The sequence below is a fragment of the Ochotona princeps genome, chromosome 19 (genome assembly GCF_030435755.1).
Source record: "Ochotona princeps isolate mOchPri1 chromosome 19, mOchPri1.hap1, whole genome shotgun sequence".
Classification (NCBI taxonomy): domain Eukaryota; kingdom Metazoa; phylum Chordata; class Mammalia; order Lagomorpha; family Ochotonidae; genus Ochotona; species Ochotona princeps.
In genome coordinates, this window is record NC_080850.1 from 41643268 (window position 1) to 41663905 (window position 20638).

Consider the following 20638-nt stretch of genomic DNA (forward strand, 5'->3'; position numbering starts at 1 on the left):
ATTTGGCTAGCCATTTTGAACAGATGCTATTATTTATTTAGTTACAGAGAGAGAGAGAGAGAGAGAGAGAGAGAGACCTTCATCTGCTGGTTTGCTCGCCAGACGGCTGCTGTGGCCGAGGCTGGACCAGGCTGAAGCCAGGAGCTGCTTCCCCGTCTCCCACAGGAGTGGCAGAGCACACCCCCTTGGGCCTTCTTCTGCTTTTTCCAGGCCATTGGCAGGGAGACAGAGCAGAAGTGGAGCCACCAGGGCACAAAGCGTTGACACTATGGGATGCCAAGCTGCGGATTTCCTTGCTACACACAACACTGGCCTCCCAAATGTGGATTTTAAAGTAATTGTTATACTACGCTAATAGATCTGGCCATCACCCAGGACAGAAAAGTTTTGTGTTGGCATGTTAACTCTCAGTGAAGGGTGGATGGTAAAATAGAAGAGAAAATGAGGAAACTTTAGTTTGTTGTTCTTGTCATTGTGTTTGGCTTTAAGGTTTGATGGATCTTCTTAATGATCATACTAGAAATATATGAAAGTATTCGCTCCGCTCTGAAGGCATATGGAATGAAAAAGATCTGGCAGATGACCCACTTTTTCAAGCTTTCAAAGCAATCTAGCCCAGAAAAGAAAGAGGCCTAAGAACCCACGCTCTCATGTGTGGATTAGCAATGGTGGGTGGTTGGAAATGTGCTGGCGTGTGCACTTAGCAACATCAGATCTCGGACATCTGCATGTGTCTTAACAAATATTAATTCCAAATTGACTTTATTGCTTGACTGTTTAAAAAAAGAGAGATGGAGGTAGACTCAAGAAGTGCGGTGAACTCTGTCATAAGCACGTGTGTGTATAACATCCTGATTGTATAGCCAGGATATGGCTGACGACTCCATCATTGTATGGGGTGGTAACAGAAAGCTACGAAGACAATATTCACAAAGGAATACCAGTGTCCCTTCTGTACATCTCTAGCCAAGTCTGGCTGCAGCAGGTGCGACAGAATCCATTGTAGGCTTTAACTTTGTCACCATCTTATCATGCATGTGACTTCATCTCTATTTCCAACAGCTGTCTCAGAGAGACTGCCAGCACATATTTTAAAAAGATTTATTTTTGTTGGAAAGTCACAGCTCCAAAGAGAAGGTGAGACAGAAAGATCTTCCATTCTCAGTTCATTCTCCAAGTGGCTGCAGTGGCCAGAGCTGAGCTGATCTGAAACCAGGAGCCAGGAACCTCCTCTGGGTCTTCCATGTGGGTGTAGGGTCCCAAGGCCTTGGGCTGTCCTCTGCCTTCCCAGACCGTAAGCAGGGAGCCGGATGGGAAGTGGAGTAGCTGGGTTACTGACTGTCACCCATATGGGACTCTGGGGGTGCAAGGCAAGGACTTAAGCTGCTAGGCCACCATGTGAGCCCATGCCAGCACATTTTGACGTTTTAGGAAACATTCTTGCTAACACCTTGCCTGTGCGCTCCCAAATCTCCTGAAAACACATATCTATGATCACAATTGAGGTATCCACTTTGCCTTTATGACATGTGACTCTCCTGGATACAAAACTGCCTTCCCATCACAACACCATGAGCAAACAGTGAAGAAAGGATGTGGGCAATTTGGAACTTGCAGAGAACAAATCCATTAGGAGCAGTAAAGGATGGTTTGTGTCAGAAATACCATTTTCTTCTGTAGGTTGCTGTTTCTGCATTTAGTAAGTAATTTTCCCCACAGTTTAATTCAATGACTGGACCTCCTTGGCTGGGGGATTAACACCTACAAGTTAATCCATGGCATATTAGAATGTTTTCAGTCCAGATCATCCAGTCACTATTATCAAGTCTGGTTTTTGGTTTTGTATGTTAGTAGTGAGTTGTATTCAGCACATCTTGCATTCACAAATACACAGGAAGAAGACACAGTGAACTGATACCTTCTCCTCCTTTATAAAGTTGTTAGGCCAGGCAAGCTAGCTGTGGTACCTGATGCTAACGTTGATTTCCCATTTCCATGACTTCACAGCATGCTACTCTATTAAAGCATTATTTTATGGACCTGGAGCCTGTACCACAAGATTTTTACAAGACTCCAATCTCAGGTGGCTAAGCAGACAACTTGACTTTTTCTTTGAGATTTGCCATCTGTAAATCAGATGGGACCAAACAGTGTCACCATGGAGATATCCGTGGGCTGTGCTTGTCCTTCTCCCCGCCATGAACAGTCGGTCTGTGCGGCACACACAGCACTTGTCATCAACGTGTGGGCACAGCTGCTGGCAGGTCTCTCCTGGAAGAAATCATACTCGCCGTCCTTTTAACGCGCTCCGCGTAAGAAGTCATCCTTGACACTCACCATTCCCACAACCAAATGTCTGTGTTACACAGCCGGCCCCAAGCTTATCACATAATTCATACCAGATTTGTGAGTGCCACAGATGATGTCAGGCTTCTGCACTGAGCGGGGCCTTGATCCTCAGTGTTTACTTACTGGTTAGGAGCCTCTTGCTGGCAGATAACACCGGCCACTGGGCAAGACGTGGGTTCAGGGAAGAACCGCCTTTCAAAGTGACTTCATGTCTGCCAAGGTTCCTCGATTGGTAACGTTTGAAGCCACATGGTTTTGCTCAACCACCCTAGAGCAGGAAATGGTTATGCAATCTCATTCACTATTTTTTAAACCTTAAGGGAATCCTATTAATGGAGGGAAAAAAAAGAGAGATTCTTTTCAGTCCTTGACAGGAAATCACTTCAGAAATTATAGTGAGGCAGTTGCCTTTGTACTTTGGATTTCTGTCAGTCAGCTGAGCGGGGAGTGCAAAGATACTCTACCACCAGGGTCAGGAGTCATGAATACAAGTGGTTAGAAATAATACTTAACCGGGCAACATTTCTCCCTCTTGCAAAGTTACAGATAAGCCGGGCATGGGTCTACTGTGAGGATCTGACTTGGATATCTTGATGTGGACCCAAGTTCAGCTTCCTACAGCTGCAGATGGCTCCATTTACAAATATTTATGGGAAAGTGACTTTGCAATGGGTTGCTATGTACATGTGTATTTTCTTGCTCTATCTGGAGCAATCCATCTGTAAAACTCTGCGCAGTGAAAGTGTTTTTTACTTCAACGTAAAGTAAATATATGAGATCTGCAATGATATCAGTGGGGGGGAAATTGATGAATCTCAGGTTAGAAGAATGCCAATATTGCAGGTGGGCAATCTACCCTCAGGAGGCAAAGGGCAGCTCTCACTCCTTACCCCTCCTCATGTGTGCACTGGCGTGGTGGCCTTTGTGCACACAGTGTGGAGGGGGGTTAACAGGTGACATTTCTGTCAACCTGTAGGTCAAGGTGGACATCAGCACTAAGTCACAGTGACAGTGTAAATCCATCAGACAATGTGAGGACAACAGTGTTTGTGGTTTAATGACGGGAAAACATGAGACAGTCCCAGTTTGAAGAGTCTACAAAGCACGGGACCAGTATACTTTCATATTGTCCAGTCCTTAAAAGCAAAGTCAAAGAAACATGATGGGGTGGGTGTGCAGCAGTTGAGGTGCAGCTTGCCCCTAACTGGAGTCCTCACTGCTTTGCTTCCCGTCTAGTTTCCTGGCCCCCTAGGAGGCGGCAGACAATGGTCCCAAGTTGTTGGATTCTCCATTCTCACACAGTACGCTGAGATACGAGCTCCTGGCATGGGCCTGCTTCAGCTGTCCTAGTGTTGTATGCATCTGGGGGCTGAGCTAGTGGATTACGGGTCTCTGCTCTTTGAAGCAAATAAAAATATACATAAATAGGAAGTGTTGTAAACAGGAAACTTGTCACAGAATAGAGGAGCCCGAGGTAACCTGACAACTAAATACCACGTGACATTGTGGGTGGGATCACAGAACCCAAGAAAGGATAGTAGCTTAAATACTAACACTATTCAGGGCAAAGTGCAGATTGTAGTTGATGATAAAATTGATACTGCCTTCTGTGTTACAACAGATGTCCCATGATAATGGAAAACGATAATAATTGAGGAAATATCAGATAGAACCTATGGCTACACTTGGTTCAGATTTTTGTAAAAAATCTAATTTTATCACCCAAAATTGTTAGGTTTATTTAAAATGCATTTAAATATTCAATTCACTTATTCTCATTTATGTAGATTTTAAATGGATGTCAGTCAGTATTTGTATGCCATCCAAAGTAGGTTGTTCCTCTCTTAGGCCTCGGTGATTTGGAGCTGGATATATATATATTTTTTGATTAGTGCTTTCATCACAGCCTTCTCACTTGTTAGGGAAATATTTTCTAAGTTGTTCATGTGCTGTCATTTTGGTTATTACACAATCTCTGATAAAAGCCTACTATTGCTTAACTGTTGTATTAAAACTCTATTATGATTATCCCTCTGAAAACACTCTAAACTCTGGTCAACCTCACTAAGAGTAGTAATGAGGGTGGAATGTCTCATTGCAAGCCTAATTCCACCCATTATATCCCTGCCTATCCATTTTCGCTAGGCTAAAAGTGTTATTTCAGCGGGAAGATCATTCTGTAACCTTCAGATTACTGCTGGGTGGCTTTGGCGGAAAACGAATTACCAATGCATTAAATTTGAATTAGCTCTGAGAAATCATGCAGATGTATGCATGGAGCATTATAGCAATACTGTCTCCCAGGCACGGCAGAATTGCTTTTATGTAGTTTTAAAGAATCACTTGAGCAACCCTTAAATTGCACACATGATGAAGCTGAGCCAGCATTTTTCGTTAAAAAAAAAAAATCCTGCAGCCCAAATATAGCCTTCCAGGGAGTCGCTGTCCAGGGCAATCTGATCACAGAGAACTGACCCTATGTGGCCTGTGTGGGTTTCTGCGCCACCACATTAGAGTGCACTGGCAGAGTGACTGCAGAAGTGTCACTTGGACTAATGATTATGAATTATGCAGAGGGTCATATCCTCTTAGTTACAAGTCATTTACACGGTTTCCCTCTAGACTGCCTAGGCTGCTTCAATTTTTTTTCGCTCCTACTAGGAAATAACTCATTGAATAGATGTTCAAAGTTGAGTGTATTGACATTCTATTTTTCTTCCACAATGCAAGCTTGCAAAGCAACCCAGTGGGCCAAAAAAAAAAAAAAAGAAAAACCCTACAAAATCTGAAATGATAGTAGGATTAAGACTTAGGATGGTTTTGGTTCCTTTTCTTTCTTGAAATAGCTGTACAAACATTGCCCCCTCCAAAGGTCTGACAGTTCTGGTCTCTGTCTTGCTTCTTCTGTCCCCAGTTAAATGGAAAATGCGGTGGGAAGATGTGTGCAGGAAGAAAGAACCACAGTGAAGGCTGAAATCCACGCGTCCGAATCGGTGAGTGGCTCATGCACACTGTTGCGGTGGGATCCTTAAAGGGGTGGCACCAGGGAAGCTGGTTTTAGTATTGCATTGTCTGAATGTAAGGCTTTGGGTATACTCACAGGAAGGGAGAGACGCGGCATAGTTATGTACATGTCAGCAAGTGCTGTGATTAAGCATGATTGTGTGGTTGTGTGATGATGTTTGCTCACATTGAGTTCACATTCCTTAAGTCTGTTCATCTTAGTTTCAAAAGAAAAATTGAAACATCATCGACCTTTCCCAAATAGCCATCCGTCCATGGTTGTTCTCGAATCACAAACAATTTCTCCCCAATAAAGTCAGACGTAAGCAGGGGGAGGTACACTGACAAATTTCATCTTGGCCAGAGCTGAGTAGGGCAGGGGTTGTGAGACTCCATGACCAAGGTCAGGCCAACAGGCCTTGCTAAGCCTCATTACAGTGTATAAAGCAATTGGCATCCAGCCATGCAAGGTCCCAATCAACTCCCATCCCCATGCAGGGGAACTTCCCTGATGCTTGACTTGCCTTGAAAGGGGGTTTGTCACTGTTGCAAGCAGTGTTCTGGCACTGTTGTTCCCACATCCAATAATGAATTGACTTACAATAATAGTGGAGTGATTCATGGATAGCTCCCTGCACTTCTTGCTATTCTTAGGATTTCTGTGCAGTTTGAGGGGACTCTTTAAGAGTGAAAGGTCCCCCAAAGAAATAGGCTAGGAGGTTCACTATCCCACTGCCCAGTAGCCTCTCAGAACCAGTATTCCCACCTGACCCAAATAAACCCAGAAAAGCTCCCAGAGGGCAACTTGCCCCAGCACAGTGGAATTAAGTGGCCCTTCACTGGTCCGTTCCTGGCATGGCCACTCATAGTCTTCACAGCAGAGTCTGGCCTGCTCATTCCTCTGCCCCAACCTGCAAACTGAATCAACAGCAAAGGAAATAGCTCTGCCCTCCCAGCCCCAGGGTCTCCACTCTGTCCTGCTGGGCACCTAACCTGGCCTCTGGCATAATAAGCTTGCTCCTACCACAGCCACAGAAGACTTTGTCCCTGTCCAAGTGTTCACCCATGAGGCTTTGTCCCTCACCACCTGGACGCTCAGCTCACTGTCAGCCTTAACACAAGATGGACTAGTTTTAACAGATGATAGCTTCCTGCCAAGCATAACTTGATCCCTGGTAGAGCTTTGTCTGAGTAAGGGTGGGGCCATGGTTTTGTTTATTGCTTTATTCCTAGCAACTAGAAACGGCCTGAGACATGGTGCTGTGCAGGTGTATTAGCTGAATGGACTGGATAAGTTTCAATGTGGGTTTTCCCTTGGTAGTTAGCCCACTGGAGTATATAACCACCCTCTGTCACTCAACAGAAAACAGAGGCACTCCAGGTGTGGAGTTTTGTTTCTGGGAAGGCTGAGCTTATGAAATATGTGAGATTAAAGGAAAGAGACAGTTGTCTCTGAGGGAAAGAGACTGGACCCCAGGACACATAGGACCTCACAGATACCCAGCAGTGAGGGCAGCTGGGGGAAGGGTGATAATGTCTGCCCTTCAGGTAGCCCAAGAGCCCACAAAGTGGAAGGGACCCCAGTACTGGCAGACTATGAGTCCAGCAGCCTTCCTGGTGTGTGGTCTGAGTCTCACTAGGGGGACTACGGTCACTTGGGGAAGGCTTCCACGTTGGCAAGACTCACTTTCTGACATCCGGTGGCAAGAGGCCTGTTCCCCTAGGAACTGACCGAAGCCGCGACAGCCGTGGCAGTACTGTATGCCAGGTTTGCAGCCGGACATTGATGCACACTGCACACGTGCAGTCCTACCACGTCAGCCAAGACCCTGGACCTGCATCAGGCGTAGCCACACAAGGCCTGTCTCAGAATCCTCCCATCCCCAAGACTGAGTCCTGTGCTTGGCTTTATGCTATGGTGTCACCCCTGTGAAATTCCTGATTCTAATGACAGAGTTGTCTAACAGGTAGGAGTGTGTGCACAGGGCTGTGGCATGGGGGCAGGGGTGGTGTTCACAGTGGCTGTGTAGACAGGACATGCAGCGTGAACCCAAGGGTGTACTGGCTCTAGGGCCAATTGCTGGTGACAACATTGGCAGCAGCCTACGAAGCTATAGTTACAATATGAACAAAATGTCCACAGGGTTAGAAATAGACATTAAATTTAGGAACTGTCACGTTTTGGTGGGCATTTTCCCTAGTAGCTAAGATGTCAGGTATGGCTCTATAGCTTCAGGCAGAGAACCTAGGTTGGATAGCTACCTGTGTTTGCTAAATCCAGTTTCCTCCTAATGCAGACCACGAGAGGCAGTGGCTCTAGCAATTAGGTTCTTACCACCCAATGTGGGATACAACACTGGCAGTTTGCCATTCTTGGCTCCTATGCCAGTTCAACTGTAGCTGTTGCTGGCATTTGAGGAGTAAACCAGGAGACAAGAGCTGCATTCCTTTCAGATGGACAGGCAGATCAATTCAAAACATGAGTAAATATTTGGTACAGCCGCTGAGTCCCCTGAGATAACTTAATGACGAATGGGTACGTGGGTTCAAATCTCAGGTCTATTCCGAATTCCACATTCCCGCTAACATGCATTCTTGGAGGCACAAGTTGGGTCTTGGCTGAATTTCCAGTTCTTGGCTGGAGCCTGGCCTGGTGTGGCTTCTGCTGACTCAGGCATTCATATTCATTCTGTGTCTGTCTGTCCTTCTCTCCCTTCCTCCCTCTCTGGCTTTTCAAAGAATGAGAATAAGCAACAGGTCTAAGCAAATAAAACTAAAAACACTTGAGTAGATAAATGAAATTGCAGCAATCCTGGCAGGATTTGGAGGTGTGAGTGGTCCCCTGAGACAGCTGTGTGCTTCCTTCTCTGACCTTGGACATGAAACAAGCAGATATTTAGTTTTCTTGTGTTCTGAGTGACACTTGTAGGATCCCAGTCACCGGGAGAAGACCTCAGGTGAAAAGGGGTCCTGCTGCTGAGTTGGGAAGCACACTAGATGCCAAATGAGAAAGGACATGTTCATAACCTATCCACTGAGTTAATTTTCTGTATTTTTATTTACATAATCCCCAGGGTCATACAAACAACAACAACAAAACCCACAGCCTTTCTTGGTGTTTAGTTCATATTGGGTGTCGCTGCATGGGCAGGGTTTAAGCCCATATTGTATGGGTCCTGTGTGTGCCCTACAACCCAGTGCCTCTCTCCGTAGGAATGACACCATTTGCCCTTCCCTTTGGAGCTCCACCTGAGAGTAGAGCCTGTGAACCTGCGCGTGCATGGGAAGGGCATTGCCCGCACTTGATAGAGGCTGCTCTGTACCTCCCAGCCAAGCCTTCTCCATGAATGCAACAGCAGGAAGCACGAAGAATACAAAAAAAAAGCAGGGGCACTTCCTTGTTGCTGTTAGTCTGCTAGAAGACGATATGCAGGAAGGCACTTGATACCTGACACGTGCAAATGGACAAATTGTTTTCAGTTATAGCTCCCAGAAGGGACAGTTCATACACACAAAGACATACAAGGTAGATGAGGCAAAATATTACTTCTACTCTCCTTGGGTTTGAAGGCTAGGCCTGAGAACCACACTGACATCAGAGAGGTCAACAGGAAAGACGTGTATAAAATTTCAAATGCAAATTTCATGTGATAAAGGAGCCTTCCAAAAAAAAAAGATGCCTTTACAGTTGAGTACTTTGAGAGCTGGAAGAATACACTGGCTCAGCGAAGTGGCAGTGTGGGGAGGGTTGGGTGAGGGTCACTGCTTGAGTGAAGCACCAACTGGGATTATGAGGTTAAGTTTGAACAAGGTCTGCTAATACAGTATACTTTCCTCAGTCTCTATTCCACTTCCTAGGGAAGAATGCAACTTTCTTTGCAATATGGAAATAATTTTTTAAAGATTTTTTTTAAAGATTTATTCATTTTATTACAAAGTCAGATATACAGAGGAGGAGAGACAGAGAGGAAGATCTTCCGTCCGATGTTTCACTCCCCAAGTGAGCCGCAACGGGCCGGTGCGCGCCGATCCGAAGCCAGGAACCAGGAACCTCTTCCAGGTCTCCCACGCGGGTGCAGGGTCCCAATGCATTGGGCCGTCCTTGACTGCTTTCCCAGGCCACAAGCAGGGAGCTGGATCAGAAGTGGAGCTGCCGGGATTAGAACCGGCACCCATATGGGATCCCGGGGTGTTCAAGGCGAGGACTTTAGCTGCTAGGCCACGCCGCCGGGCCCAATTTTTTAAAGATTTATTTACTTTTGGGCTCGGCGGCGTGGCCTAGTGGCTAAGGTCCTCGCCTTGATCCCATATGGCCGCTGGTTCTGATACCGGCAGCTCCATTTCCTCTCTATCTCTCCTCCTCTCAGTATATCTGACTTTGTAATGAAAAAAAAAAAAGATTTATTTACTTTTATTGAAAAGTCAGATATACAGAGAGGAGGAGAGACAGAGAGGAAGATCTTCCATCCAGTGATTCACTCCCCAAGTGACCACAATGGCCAGAGCTGAGCCAATCCGAAGCCAGGAGCCAGGAGCTTCTTCCGGGTCTCCCAAGCTGGTGCAGGGTCCCAAGGCTTTGGGCCGTCCTCGACTGCTTTCCCAGGCCACAAGCAGGGAGCTAGATGGGAAGCGGGTCTGCTGGGATTAGAACCAGTGACCATATGGGATCCTGGTGTGTTCAAAGAGAGGACTTTAGCAGCTAGGCCATCACAACCTGGAAAGGATATTTTCATATAAGAATTCCATCCCTTGGGTTTTTAGAAATAGAAGGAAGGTCACAGTGAGTTGTTTGCACCTTGTGTATTTCAGGTATCTACAAGTCAAACTAGTTAATATGCCAGAGTGGCATATCTTGAGGTGGCATTAGCTTAACTTCTTCAACCCACATACAAAGGCACACACTCCTGCACACCCCACACATCCAGCTGCATGAGTTCCAGGAGCCTGGTTGTTAGTAAGATCAGGAAAATACTATTGCTAAGAAGCCATAGCGAATAAGCTATCCAAACATAAATAGCAGAAGTACTTTTTGCTAGAAATGTCCTATACACGTGGAGCAGAGTGGAGCACATGACCATGCAAACCGTCCTGCGCATCTGTCACTGAGTTTAACTGCAGCTCCCTCTTGGGAGATGCCCAAACCCTGACACCACCATTCCATTTCCCATTTCACTGCTTTATTTTTTCTGAAAATATTTATTTGAAAGTTAAAACAATGGAGAAGGCTGTGGAGGAGAACTTTTGCATCTACCAGTTCAGCTCTCCAAGGGAACGCAGTGGGTGTGGCTGGGCTTAGTTGAAGCTAGGCTGAAGCCTGGAACTCCGTCTCCTCTGTGTGAGGCAGGAATCTAAAATAGTTGCACCATCCTTTGCTGCGATCCGTGGTGCCTGAACAAGAAGCTACCAGGACTTGAAGCAGTGCTCCAGTTTGGGATGCCAGCATAGTAGGCAGCAGCTTACCCTGCAGCATCACGATACGAGCCCTTGCCTGTTTAGATAGATGATGTGAGTGGACTCAAACAGCATTTGTGTTTTTGCGTTTGTTTTTGTGACTGGCTTGTCTCGCTTGCCATGGGGTCTTCCAGGTTCCTTCCTGCTCTGGGCTATGCCAGGTGACAGGATTTCCTTCTTTTTGAGGCTGAAGAGTGTTCCACTGTTTGCATCATCTTCTCTTTATCCATTCTTCCATCCGTCGGTAGATACTTACATGGCTTCCACCTGCTGGCTGTTGAGAATGTGTTGCAGTGAACAGGAGTAGGTAAACAGCTCCCGTATCTCCCAATTTCATTTCTTCTGAATGGATGTCTGGAAGCAGAATTGCTATATCAAATGCAATCATTTGTGTTTAAACCTTTTGAGGAAATTGCTTGTGATAGTAATTGGATCATTTTCATCCTCATGAACACTTGTCATTCTGGGGGATTTGTTATGTTTTAATGGTGGCCATCCTACAACGTGTGACTAATGTCACTGAGTTTTTGATTTACAGTTTAGTGATTTTTGGTAACCTTTTCACGTACTGTTATTAGCATATGCTCTTTGGAGAGATCTATGTTCAAAGCCTTTGCCCATGGTTGTTGTTGTTGTTGTTGTTTTTGACAATCTTTACATAATTACGGCACAAAGGTTCAAGGGCTGCAGGAAAGTGGGTAATACCATTGTTTCCACATTTTTGTTTCTGTATCTGGGGTAAGGGGGAGATAAAGGAGAAGCCCCACCCAGCCTTCCACCCATCCCAGGTCCCCGATGTGGGGCATGCTCTGAGGGTCTTGCTCAAGTGGTTTTGATAGTTCAACAGTTCTGAATTGCTGCCAATCTCACCATTCCAAGCAGATGAAGTCAATGCAGAATCCACTGATTGACATAGTCCACCTTGGAGTCTCCGTTGGCTCAGTTTTTCACTGCCAGCATATGACTGGGGTAGTTGGTTTGTTCTGTCCTCTGTTGTGGCGCCAGGTGTCCTCTGCAGATTCTGATGGACTGCCATACCCTTCGTGTGAAGCTGGTTCTGCTCTCCACTGTGCTGTCTGAGCCTCTGAGGAGGCTCGGATCTCTTTGCCTACATTTTAACTATGCTATTTGTTGTAGGATTTTAAGAATTTCTTATATAGTCTTTGTGTTAACATATCTTATATGATCTGAAAACCTATTTTCCCACTCCCTAATTACCTTTTCACTCGATTGTTTTCCTTTGTTGCACAGATATTTAGTGGTTGGGTGTGGTCCCTTTGTCTATTTCTGCCTTTGTTGATCATACTTTGTTTGCTATCCAAGAAATCGTTGTGGAGCCCAGTGCCATGAAGATTTTCCTTTGTTCTATTCATGAAGTTTCAGGCCTTACGTTTAAGTCTTTAATTCATTTTGAGTAAAGTTTTGCATATGTTGTTTGGCAGGGGTCATGTTTATATTTCCCTCACGGATATCTAGTTCTCCCAACACTGTTGCAGATACTATCTTTCCCCTTGGGTTCTCTCTTGCAGATGACTTAACTATAAACATACGTGTTTATTCTGAGATCTCAGTTTGTTCCACTGATTTATATGCTGTTAGGCTGGCAATACCATGTTTTGGTGACTGTAGCTTTGTGATATGTTCTGAAATCCAAGAGGTGCTGAAGATTTTACCTTTCTTGTGGTTGTTTTTTACTGCTCTGGTACTTTGAGAGTATACACAAATTTTACAGTGTTGGATTTCTTAAGGGATAGGAGGGCATGAGGGTTTTAAGAAGGATGCTTAAATTTATAGGCCACTTTGTGTAGCATAAGCATTTTAAAAAATAAGTACTCTAATTTATGAACATAAAGCACCACTCTCTTTGGGTATTCGTTAATTTTTAGTGATAATGCCATATTTTTATTGTTGCCTACTTGATTAAATTTGTTCCTAAATATTTTTTATTTTTTTAAACAATCCTATTGCTAATAGGATTGTTTTATTAATTGGCTTTTCATTTTTTCATTAGCATATTTGCATATTGATTTGATAACTTTGCAACTTTATGAAATTTGTGTATTCTTTTTTTTTTAATTATTTATTATTTAACTTCAGTAATTACATTGTATTATGTGACACAGTTACATAGATACTTGGGTTCTCCCCACCCCTCCCCAAACCCTCCCACCATGGTGGATTCCTCCACCTTGTTGCATAACCACAGCTCAAGTTCAGTTGAGATTCCCCCATTGCAAGCATACACCAAACATAGAGTCCAGCATCTTATTGTCCCGTCAAGTTCAACGGCTTCTTAGGTATATCCTCTCTGGTCTGATGACAGAGCCAGCAGAGTATCATCCCAGTCAATTGAAAGCTCCAACATACCATCAGCAAAAATTTACATCATTATGGAATTAATTGACATAGTAACGAGTAACCAATATGTTAAAAGTAAATGCGGGTTCCCAGCCACCTTCTGTGACCACCTCACCTATACTTCAATTTTAGTTTATACACAACATATAACATTCAAAACATAACATGCTATACATAACATCATATCATCTTAAATTAAGGCAAAAATGTGGTATTTAACCTTTTGGGATTGGCTCATTTCCCTTAGCATTATGGTTTCCAGTTTGGCCCATTTGGCCACAAAGAACTGCATTTTGTTTTTTTTAATAGCTGAGTAGTATTCCATGGAGTAGATGAACCATAGCTTTCTTATCCAATCCTCTGTTGATGGGCATTTTGGTTGTTTCCATGTTTTTGCAATTACTGATTGTGCTGCTATGAACATAGGAGTGCATGTTGGTTTCTCATAAAACAAGTGTTCTGGATATATTCCTAGGAGTGCTATTGCTGGATCATACGGTATGTTGAATTTGAGTTGTTTGAATATTCTCCATACTGATTTCCATAGAGGCTGTACCAGCCTGCAGCCCCACCAGCAATGGAGTAGGGTTCCCTTTTCCCCGCAACCTCGCCAACAAGTGTCGTTGGTGCTTTTATTCATGTGGGCCAGTCTTACTGGCGTTAGGTGGTACCTCATTGATGTTTTAATTTGGATTTCCCTTATTGCCAGGGAACTTGAGCATTTTTTCATATGTTTATTTGCCATTTGGGTTTGTTCCTTTGTGAAGTGTCTGCCCATTTCCCGTGCCCATTTCTTGAGTGGGTTGCTTGTTTTGACATTTTGGTTGTTTTGTAGCTCTTTGTATATTTTGGATATTAGCCCTCTATCACCTATGTCGTGTGCGAAGATCTTCTCCCATTCTGTGGGTTGCCTTTTTACTTTGTTGATTGTTTCTCTAGCTGTACAGAAGCTTCTTAGTTTGATGAGGTCCCAATTGTTTATTTTGGTCTTGATTTCTACTGCATCTGGAGTCTTTTTTAGGAAGTGAGGGCCTACCCCTAAGTGTTCCAGTGTGTTTCCAACATTTTCTTCCAAAAGTTTGAAGGTTTCTGGATGTAGGTTTAGATCTGTTATCCATTTAGATCTGATCTTAGTGTATGGTGAGAGATGTGGATCTATTTTTTTGTTTCTGCAGGCTATCAACCAGTTGTCCCAACAGCATTTATTGAACAGACCTTCCCATTTACCTGGGTTGTCGTTTGTCTTTTTGTCAAAGATTATTTGGCTGTATCTGTGTGGGTTTCCTTCTGGCGTTTCTATTCTGCTCCATTGATCTTCCTCTCTATCTTTGTGCCAGTACCACGCTGTTTTGATAACCACTGCCCTATAGTATGTCCAGAGGTCCGGAACTGTGATTCCCCCTGCTAACTTCCTGTTCTTCAGGATAGTTCTAGCTATCCGTGGTTTTTTGTGCTTCCAGATGAACCTTTGGATCATTGTTTCCAGTTCCATGAAGAATGTTTTGGGCAATTTGATTGGGATTGCGTTGAATGTATATATTGCTTTTGGCAGTATAGACATTTTAATGATATTGATTTTACCTATCCAGGAGCATGGGATGTTACTCCATCTTTTGAGGTCTTGTTCAATTTCTTTTTTAAGCAGTTTGTAGTTTTCTTCAAATAAGTCTTCTACATTTTTGGTTAGATTTATTCCCAGATATTTCATACTTTTCTCTGTTATTTTGAATGGTATCTTGCTGGTTAAGTCTTTTTCCATCTTGGGGCTGTTCGCATACACTATGGCTGTTGATTTTTGTTCATTAATTTTGTACCCTGCCACTCTACCAAACTCTCGTACAAGTTCTAGCAGTCTCTGTATTGAGTCTCTTGGCTCTTCTACATAAAGAATCATATCATCTGCGTAGAGTGAGAGCTTGACTTCTTCGTTTCCCATTTGGATTCCTCTGATTTCTTTTTCTTGTCTTATGGCCTCAGCGAGTACCTCTAGGACTATGTTGAATAGTAGTGGAGAAAGTGGACATCCCTGTCTTGTTCCAGATCTCAGTGGGAAGGGTTCCAGCTTTTCTCCATTCAGTATGATGCTGGCGTTGGGTTTTTCATATATGGCTTTAATTATGTTGTGGATTTTTCCATCTATGCCTACCTTGGTTAGGGTTTTTAGTAGGAAGTGATGTTGGATTTTGTCGAAAGCTTTTTCTGCATCTATTGATACTATCATGTGATTCTTGTTTTTCAGTTTTTGGATGTGGTGTATCACATTTATAGATTTTCGAATGTTGAACCATCCCTGCATTCCAGGGACGAATCCTACTTGATCTGGATGAATGATCTGTCTGATATGTTTTTGAATTCTGTTGGCTAGGATTTTGTTGAGAATCTTAGCATCAATGTTCATCAAAGAGATAGGTCTGTAGTTTTCCTTCTCTGTTAGTTCTCTGTCTGGTTTTGGGATTAAGGTAATGTTGGCTTCATAGAATGAGTTTGGAAGGGTTGCCTCTTTTTCTATTGTTTTGAAGAGTTTGTAGAGGATTGGGGTCAGCTCTGTTCGGAATGTTTTGTAGAATTCTGGAGTGAAGCCGTCTGGGCCTGGGCTTTTCCTTGTTGGGAGGTCTTTAATCACTGATTCAATCTCTACTTCAGTTATGGGTTTGTTCAGGTCGTTTGTTGCCTCTGGGCTAAGTTTTGGCAAGTGGTAGAAGTCTAAGAACTTTTCCATTTCTTGGTGATCTTCTGATTTGTTGGAGTACAGTGCTTTGTAGTAATTTCTAATTATGGCCTTAATGGATGCGGTGTCTGTTGTTATGTTGCCTTTTTCATCTTTGATGCTGGTAATTCTTGCCTTCTCTTGTTTTTTCTTTGTCAGTCGGGCCAGTGGAGTGTCTATCTTGTTTATCTTCTCAAAAAACCAGCTTTTTGATTCATTGATTTTGTGTATGGTTTTTTTTATTTCTATCTGGTTGATTTCCTCCCTTGTTTTGATGATTTCTTGTTTCCTGTTGTGTGTGGGGCTCTTCTGCTGTTGTTTTTCCAGTTCCTGGAGGTGTGTGTTTAGTTCCTGTATTTGGCGCCTCTCTTGGGCCTTGACATGAGCTCCAATTGCGATGAGTTTACCCCGTAGCACTGCTTTGGCAGTGTCCCACAAATTTTGGAATGTTGTGTCAGAGTTTTCATTGGTTTCCATAAATTTTTTGATCTCATCTTTAATTTCTTCTCTGATCCATTGTTCATTTAGTAGCATATTGTTCAGCCTCCAAGAGTTTCTGTATTTCCTGGGGCATTTTGAATTGCTGATTTCCAGCTTCATTCCGTGGTGGTCTGAGAGGGTACATGGTATGATTCCTATCTTTTTGAAGTTATTTAGGTTTGCTTTGTGTCCTATCATGTGGTCGATCCTGGAGAAGGTGCCATGCACTGCTGAAAAAAATGTATAATCTGTGGCCTTAGGGTAAAAAATTCTATAAATGTCAACCAAGTCCAGTTGTTCTATTGTTTGTATGAGTTCTGTTGTTTCTTTGTTGAGTTTTTGTTTTGTTGATCTGTCTATAGTTGTTAGTGGGGTGTTAAGATCACCCACTATTATTGTGTGCATATCTATGTCTCCCCTTAAGTCCGTGAGTAATTGCTTCACGTAGCTAGGTGCGTTTGAATTTGGTGCATATATGTTCACAGTGGTAATTACTTCCTGATGGATCAGTCCCTTCACCAATATATAATGTCCTTCCCTGTCCTTTTTGATGTGTGTCAGATTGAAGTCCACATCATCTGAAATTAAGACAGCTACCCCAGCCTTTTTTTCTCGTCCATTGGCATGAAATATCTGTTTCCAACCTTTCACTTTCAGCTTCTTCGAATCTCTTCTGGTTAGATGTGTCTCTTGTAGGCAACAGATAGTTGGGTGCTGTTTGATAATCCATTCTGTTAATCTATGCCTTTTGACTGGTGAGTTCAGGCCATCTGTGTTGAGAGTTAAAATTGAGAGGTTGTGATTTTGCCCTGTCATACTTGTTTTTGTGGGTGTTGATATCTGTGTTATTGCCCTTCCTTGTGTGGACTTTAGTGGGGAGACCTTCCTGTTTGCCATCTTTGCTTATGATTCACCTCCTTTTTTTCTGGAATTAGTGCATTTCTAAGGAGATTTTGTAGAGCTGGTTTTGTGCTGGCATATTCTTCTAATTTCTCTTTGCTGTGGAAGTATTTGATTTCGTTCTCAAATACGAATGAGATCTTTGCTGGGTACAATAGTCTTGGTTGACAGTTGTTCTGATTCAGGATTTGGAAGATCTTTGTCCATTCTCTTCTTGCTTGTAAGGTCTCTTCAGAAAAGTCAGCCGTGATCCTGATTGGTTTTCCCCGGTATGTGATCTTTTCTCTGCTTCGTACTTGTCTCAGGATTCTTTCCTTGTCTTCGTTGGAGTGGAACTTGAGCACCATATGTCTGGGTGAAGATCGCTTTGGGTCATATCTGCTGGGAGTCCTCTGACCGTCCTGGATTTGAGCTGGATTCATGTTCCAAGTGTTTTGAAAGTTTTCCTGTATAATTTCGTCGAGCACCATTTGCATTCCTGATTCTTTTTCCGCTCCTTCAGGAAGGCCAATAATCCTAATATTTGATTTTCTGAGGTTGTCTTTCATTTCTTGTATGGTCTTATTGGCTTTGTTCAGACTTGTCTCCAGCTGTTTAATGAACTGGGTGTGTTCGTTTTGTGTGTCTTCCGTTTCAGAGATCCTCTCTTCTGCTGTATTTGTTCTGTTGGTTAGGCTCTCAATTTTGTGCTCTAAGTCAAGGATTTTACTTTTCATTTGTTGTATTTCTGAGGCTATGTGGTTCTTGAATTCCTTGAAGTCCTCCCAATTCTTCTCATTGTCTCTGACATATTTTAACATTATTTTTTTGAATTCCTTGTCTGGTAGATCTTCTATGTCTTCATCTCGCATCTCCGAAATAGACATTGGCTTTCGATCCTTTATTGGTAGGGTGTTGGCACTCTCATCTGGATCATTACCTTTTCTGGTATTTCTTCCCATTGTGTTAGTGTTTCTTTTTTGAGAGACCTAGGCACCAGTGTGCTGAGGGGTCTCCAAGCACTATCCTGTAGAGATCGGAGTCTGCAGGCGTGGAGTAGCAGGGTGTGGGAATTTTCAAGGCACTTTTGGTGCGTCTCCAGAACACTGGACCTCAGGGCGCCACTTCCAGGGCCCAGAGGATTCAAAGCGCACTCTTAGCTCGTCCCCTACAGGTATGCTACCACAGGGCGTGGGGGAGTGAAGGCACTCTCTGTGCGCGCCCCCTGTGCACTGGATCACAGGGCTCGGAGCAAGGGACTATAGGGCGTGGGGTGTTCCAGGTGCTCTCTGGAAACGCCTCCTGCGCAGGCCCGCCCACCCCAGCACTTGCAGGGGACCGACCACCCCGGCGCTAGCAGGGAACTGCCCAGCCCAGAGGCGTGCTTGGGTTCCTGTGGGATAGCACCGCCCAGCTGAGTGCCAGACCGCAAAGGCACAGGGGAGTATTCAGTGTGCCTTTTGCCTTTCTCCCAGACACAGTTTTGGCAGTTTCAAGGCACTTGCCCTGTGTCTCTAGAGGCTGGAGTCTGGGGGGGGGGGGGAGGGGCGGGGAGACGAAGAAAGATCTGCTTAGATAATTTTTAGGAAACTTTTTGACATACACACTCATGTCACTTGCACACAAAGATGGATTATTCCTCACTTTGAACTTGAATAGCCTTTATTAATTTTGCCCAATTGCACTACCAGAACATCTGGTACCATACTGAATGGAAACAGCCCACAGTAGGCATCTTTGCCTTGTCCCTATACAGAGAAAGAAAACTCTGAGTTTTTCACTGCTGAGTATTGTATTAGTGTGGGCTTTTCATCGATGGCTGTTATTATGTTGATGTTGAGTATATTCATATGAAAATGTGTTTTTTTGGCAAATGACTTTCTGCATCAATTGAGATGCTATCTGTTTTCATTCTTCTAATGTATTACATGTACTTTCATACCAAGCCGCTGAAGCATCACAGGAATAAACCCCATCAGGCCATGATGTATTATCTTTCAATTTTTTTAAGCTTTATTTATTTTTATTCAAAAATCAGATACGGAGAGAGGAGGAGAGACAGAGAGGAAGATCGTCCACCCGATGATTCACTCCCCAAGTGACCACAATGGCCAGAGCTGAGCCAATCTGAAGCCAGGATCCAGGAGCTTCTTCCGGGTCTCCCAAGCAGGTGCAGGGTCCCAAGGCTTTGGGCCGTCCTCAACTGCTTTTCCAGGCCAGAAGCAGGGAGCTGGATGGGAAGTGGAGCAGCCAGGATTAGAACCGGTGACCATATGGGATCCTGGTGTGTTCAAGACACGGACTTTAGCCACTAGGCTACCGTGCCAGGCCCTCAATGTTATTTTTTAATGTGGGAAGAATTTTTACATCTGTTTTTATCAGGGATATTAGTCTATGATTTTCTATTACAGAATCTGTCTGATTTTGCTAGTGAGGTAATACTGGCCTAATATAATTAACGTAGAAGTATACTGCTATTCAAGAGAGTAATGACAAGGATTGCCGCTCATTCTACTTTAAACATTTTGCATAGTTTTCTGCTAGAACCATTAGGATTTGGTAAGCTTTGGTGCTATCTCTGAGAGGAGTGATGGTGACTCAAGTGTTAAGGTTTCTGCCACCCACCATCAGAAATCTGTGTTGAATTTTTGGATTCTGGCTTGAGCCTGGCCCATACCCAGCCACTGTGGACGTCCGGGGAATAAAACAATAGATGAGTACACAAACACTCTCGCTCTCTCTGTTCTTCATCTATCTGTCTCTGCTTACCTATGAAAAACTAAGAGAACTTTAAAAATTTTTTATTTGTTAGTCAAGATTTGCAGAGGTAGGGAGAGAGCGAGCGGGGGAGCGAGCTTCCATTGTCCAGTTCACTCCCAGCTGGGCACAATGGTGAGGGATGGGCCAGCTAGCACCCTGAGCCAGGCTCTTCTCCGCAGGCTCCCACAGGGGGGCAGGAGCCCAGGCACTTGGGCTCTTCACTGCTTTTCCCGGGCAAGGAACAGGAAGCCACACTGGAGGCAGAGCAGCCGGGACACGGGCTCAGGTGGGACAGTGATGTGGAGGCAGCGCGTTCTCTCACTGGGCCATGACATCTGCGACAGAGGTCCATGATGGCCGGGTCAAACTGCTTGCTAGATTGGTTTTCCTAAATGTATCCATTTCTTTTTTAGTGTTTCTAATTTATTGGCATGTCTCTTCATAGTTTTCTTGTGACTATTTTTTGTGGCATCAGTTATGTCTCAATTTTGATTCTTACTACATGAATCTTCCCTCTTTCTTCTTAATTTAGCTAAGGATTTAGTTGATCTTTCCAAAATACCAACTCATTCAATTGTCCCTGTTTTTTTTTCCCTGAATCCTTTTCTGCTCTGATCAGGTAGTTTCTGTGTTAATTTGGTTTTAGTTATT

General features: G+C 43.8%; 1 long non-coding RNA gene across 1 annotated transcript in view; it reads left to right on the top strand.

Annotated features, from left to right (window-relative positions):
- LOC131482624 (uncharacterized) overlaps positions 1–20638 on the top strand; it is a 171026-nt gene that overhangs the window by 126266 nt on the left and 24122 nt on the right. The window contains exon 2 of the long non-coding RNA XR_009247170.1: positions 5264–5342. This is a non-coding gene — a long non-coding RNA (uncharacterized LOC131482624). The remainder of the gene's footprint in view (positions 1–5263; positions 5343–20638) is intronic.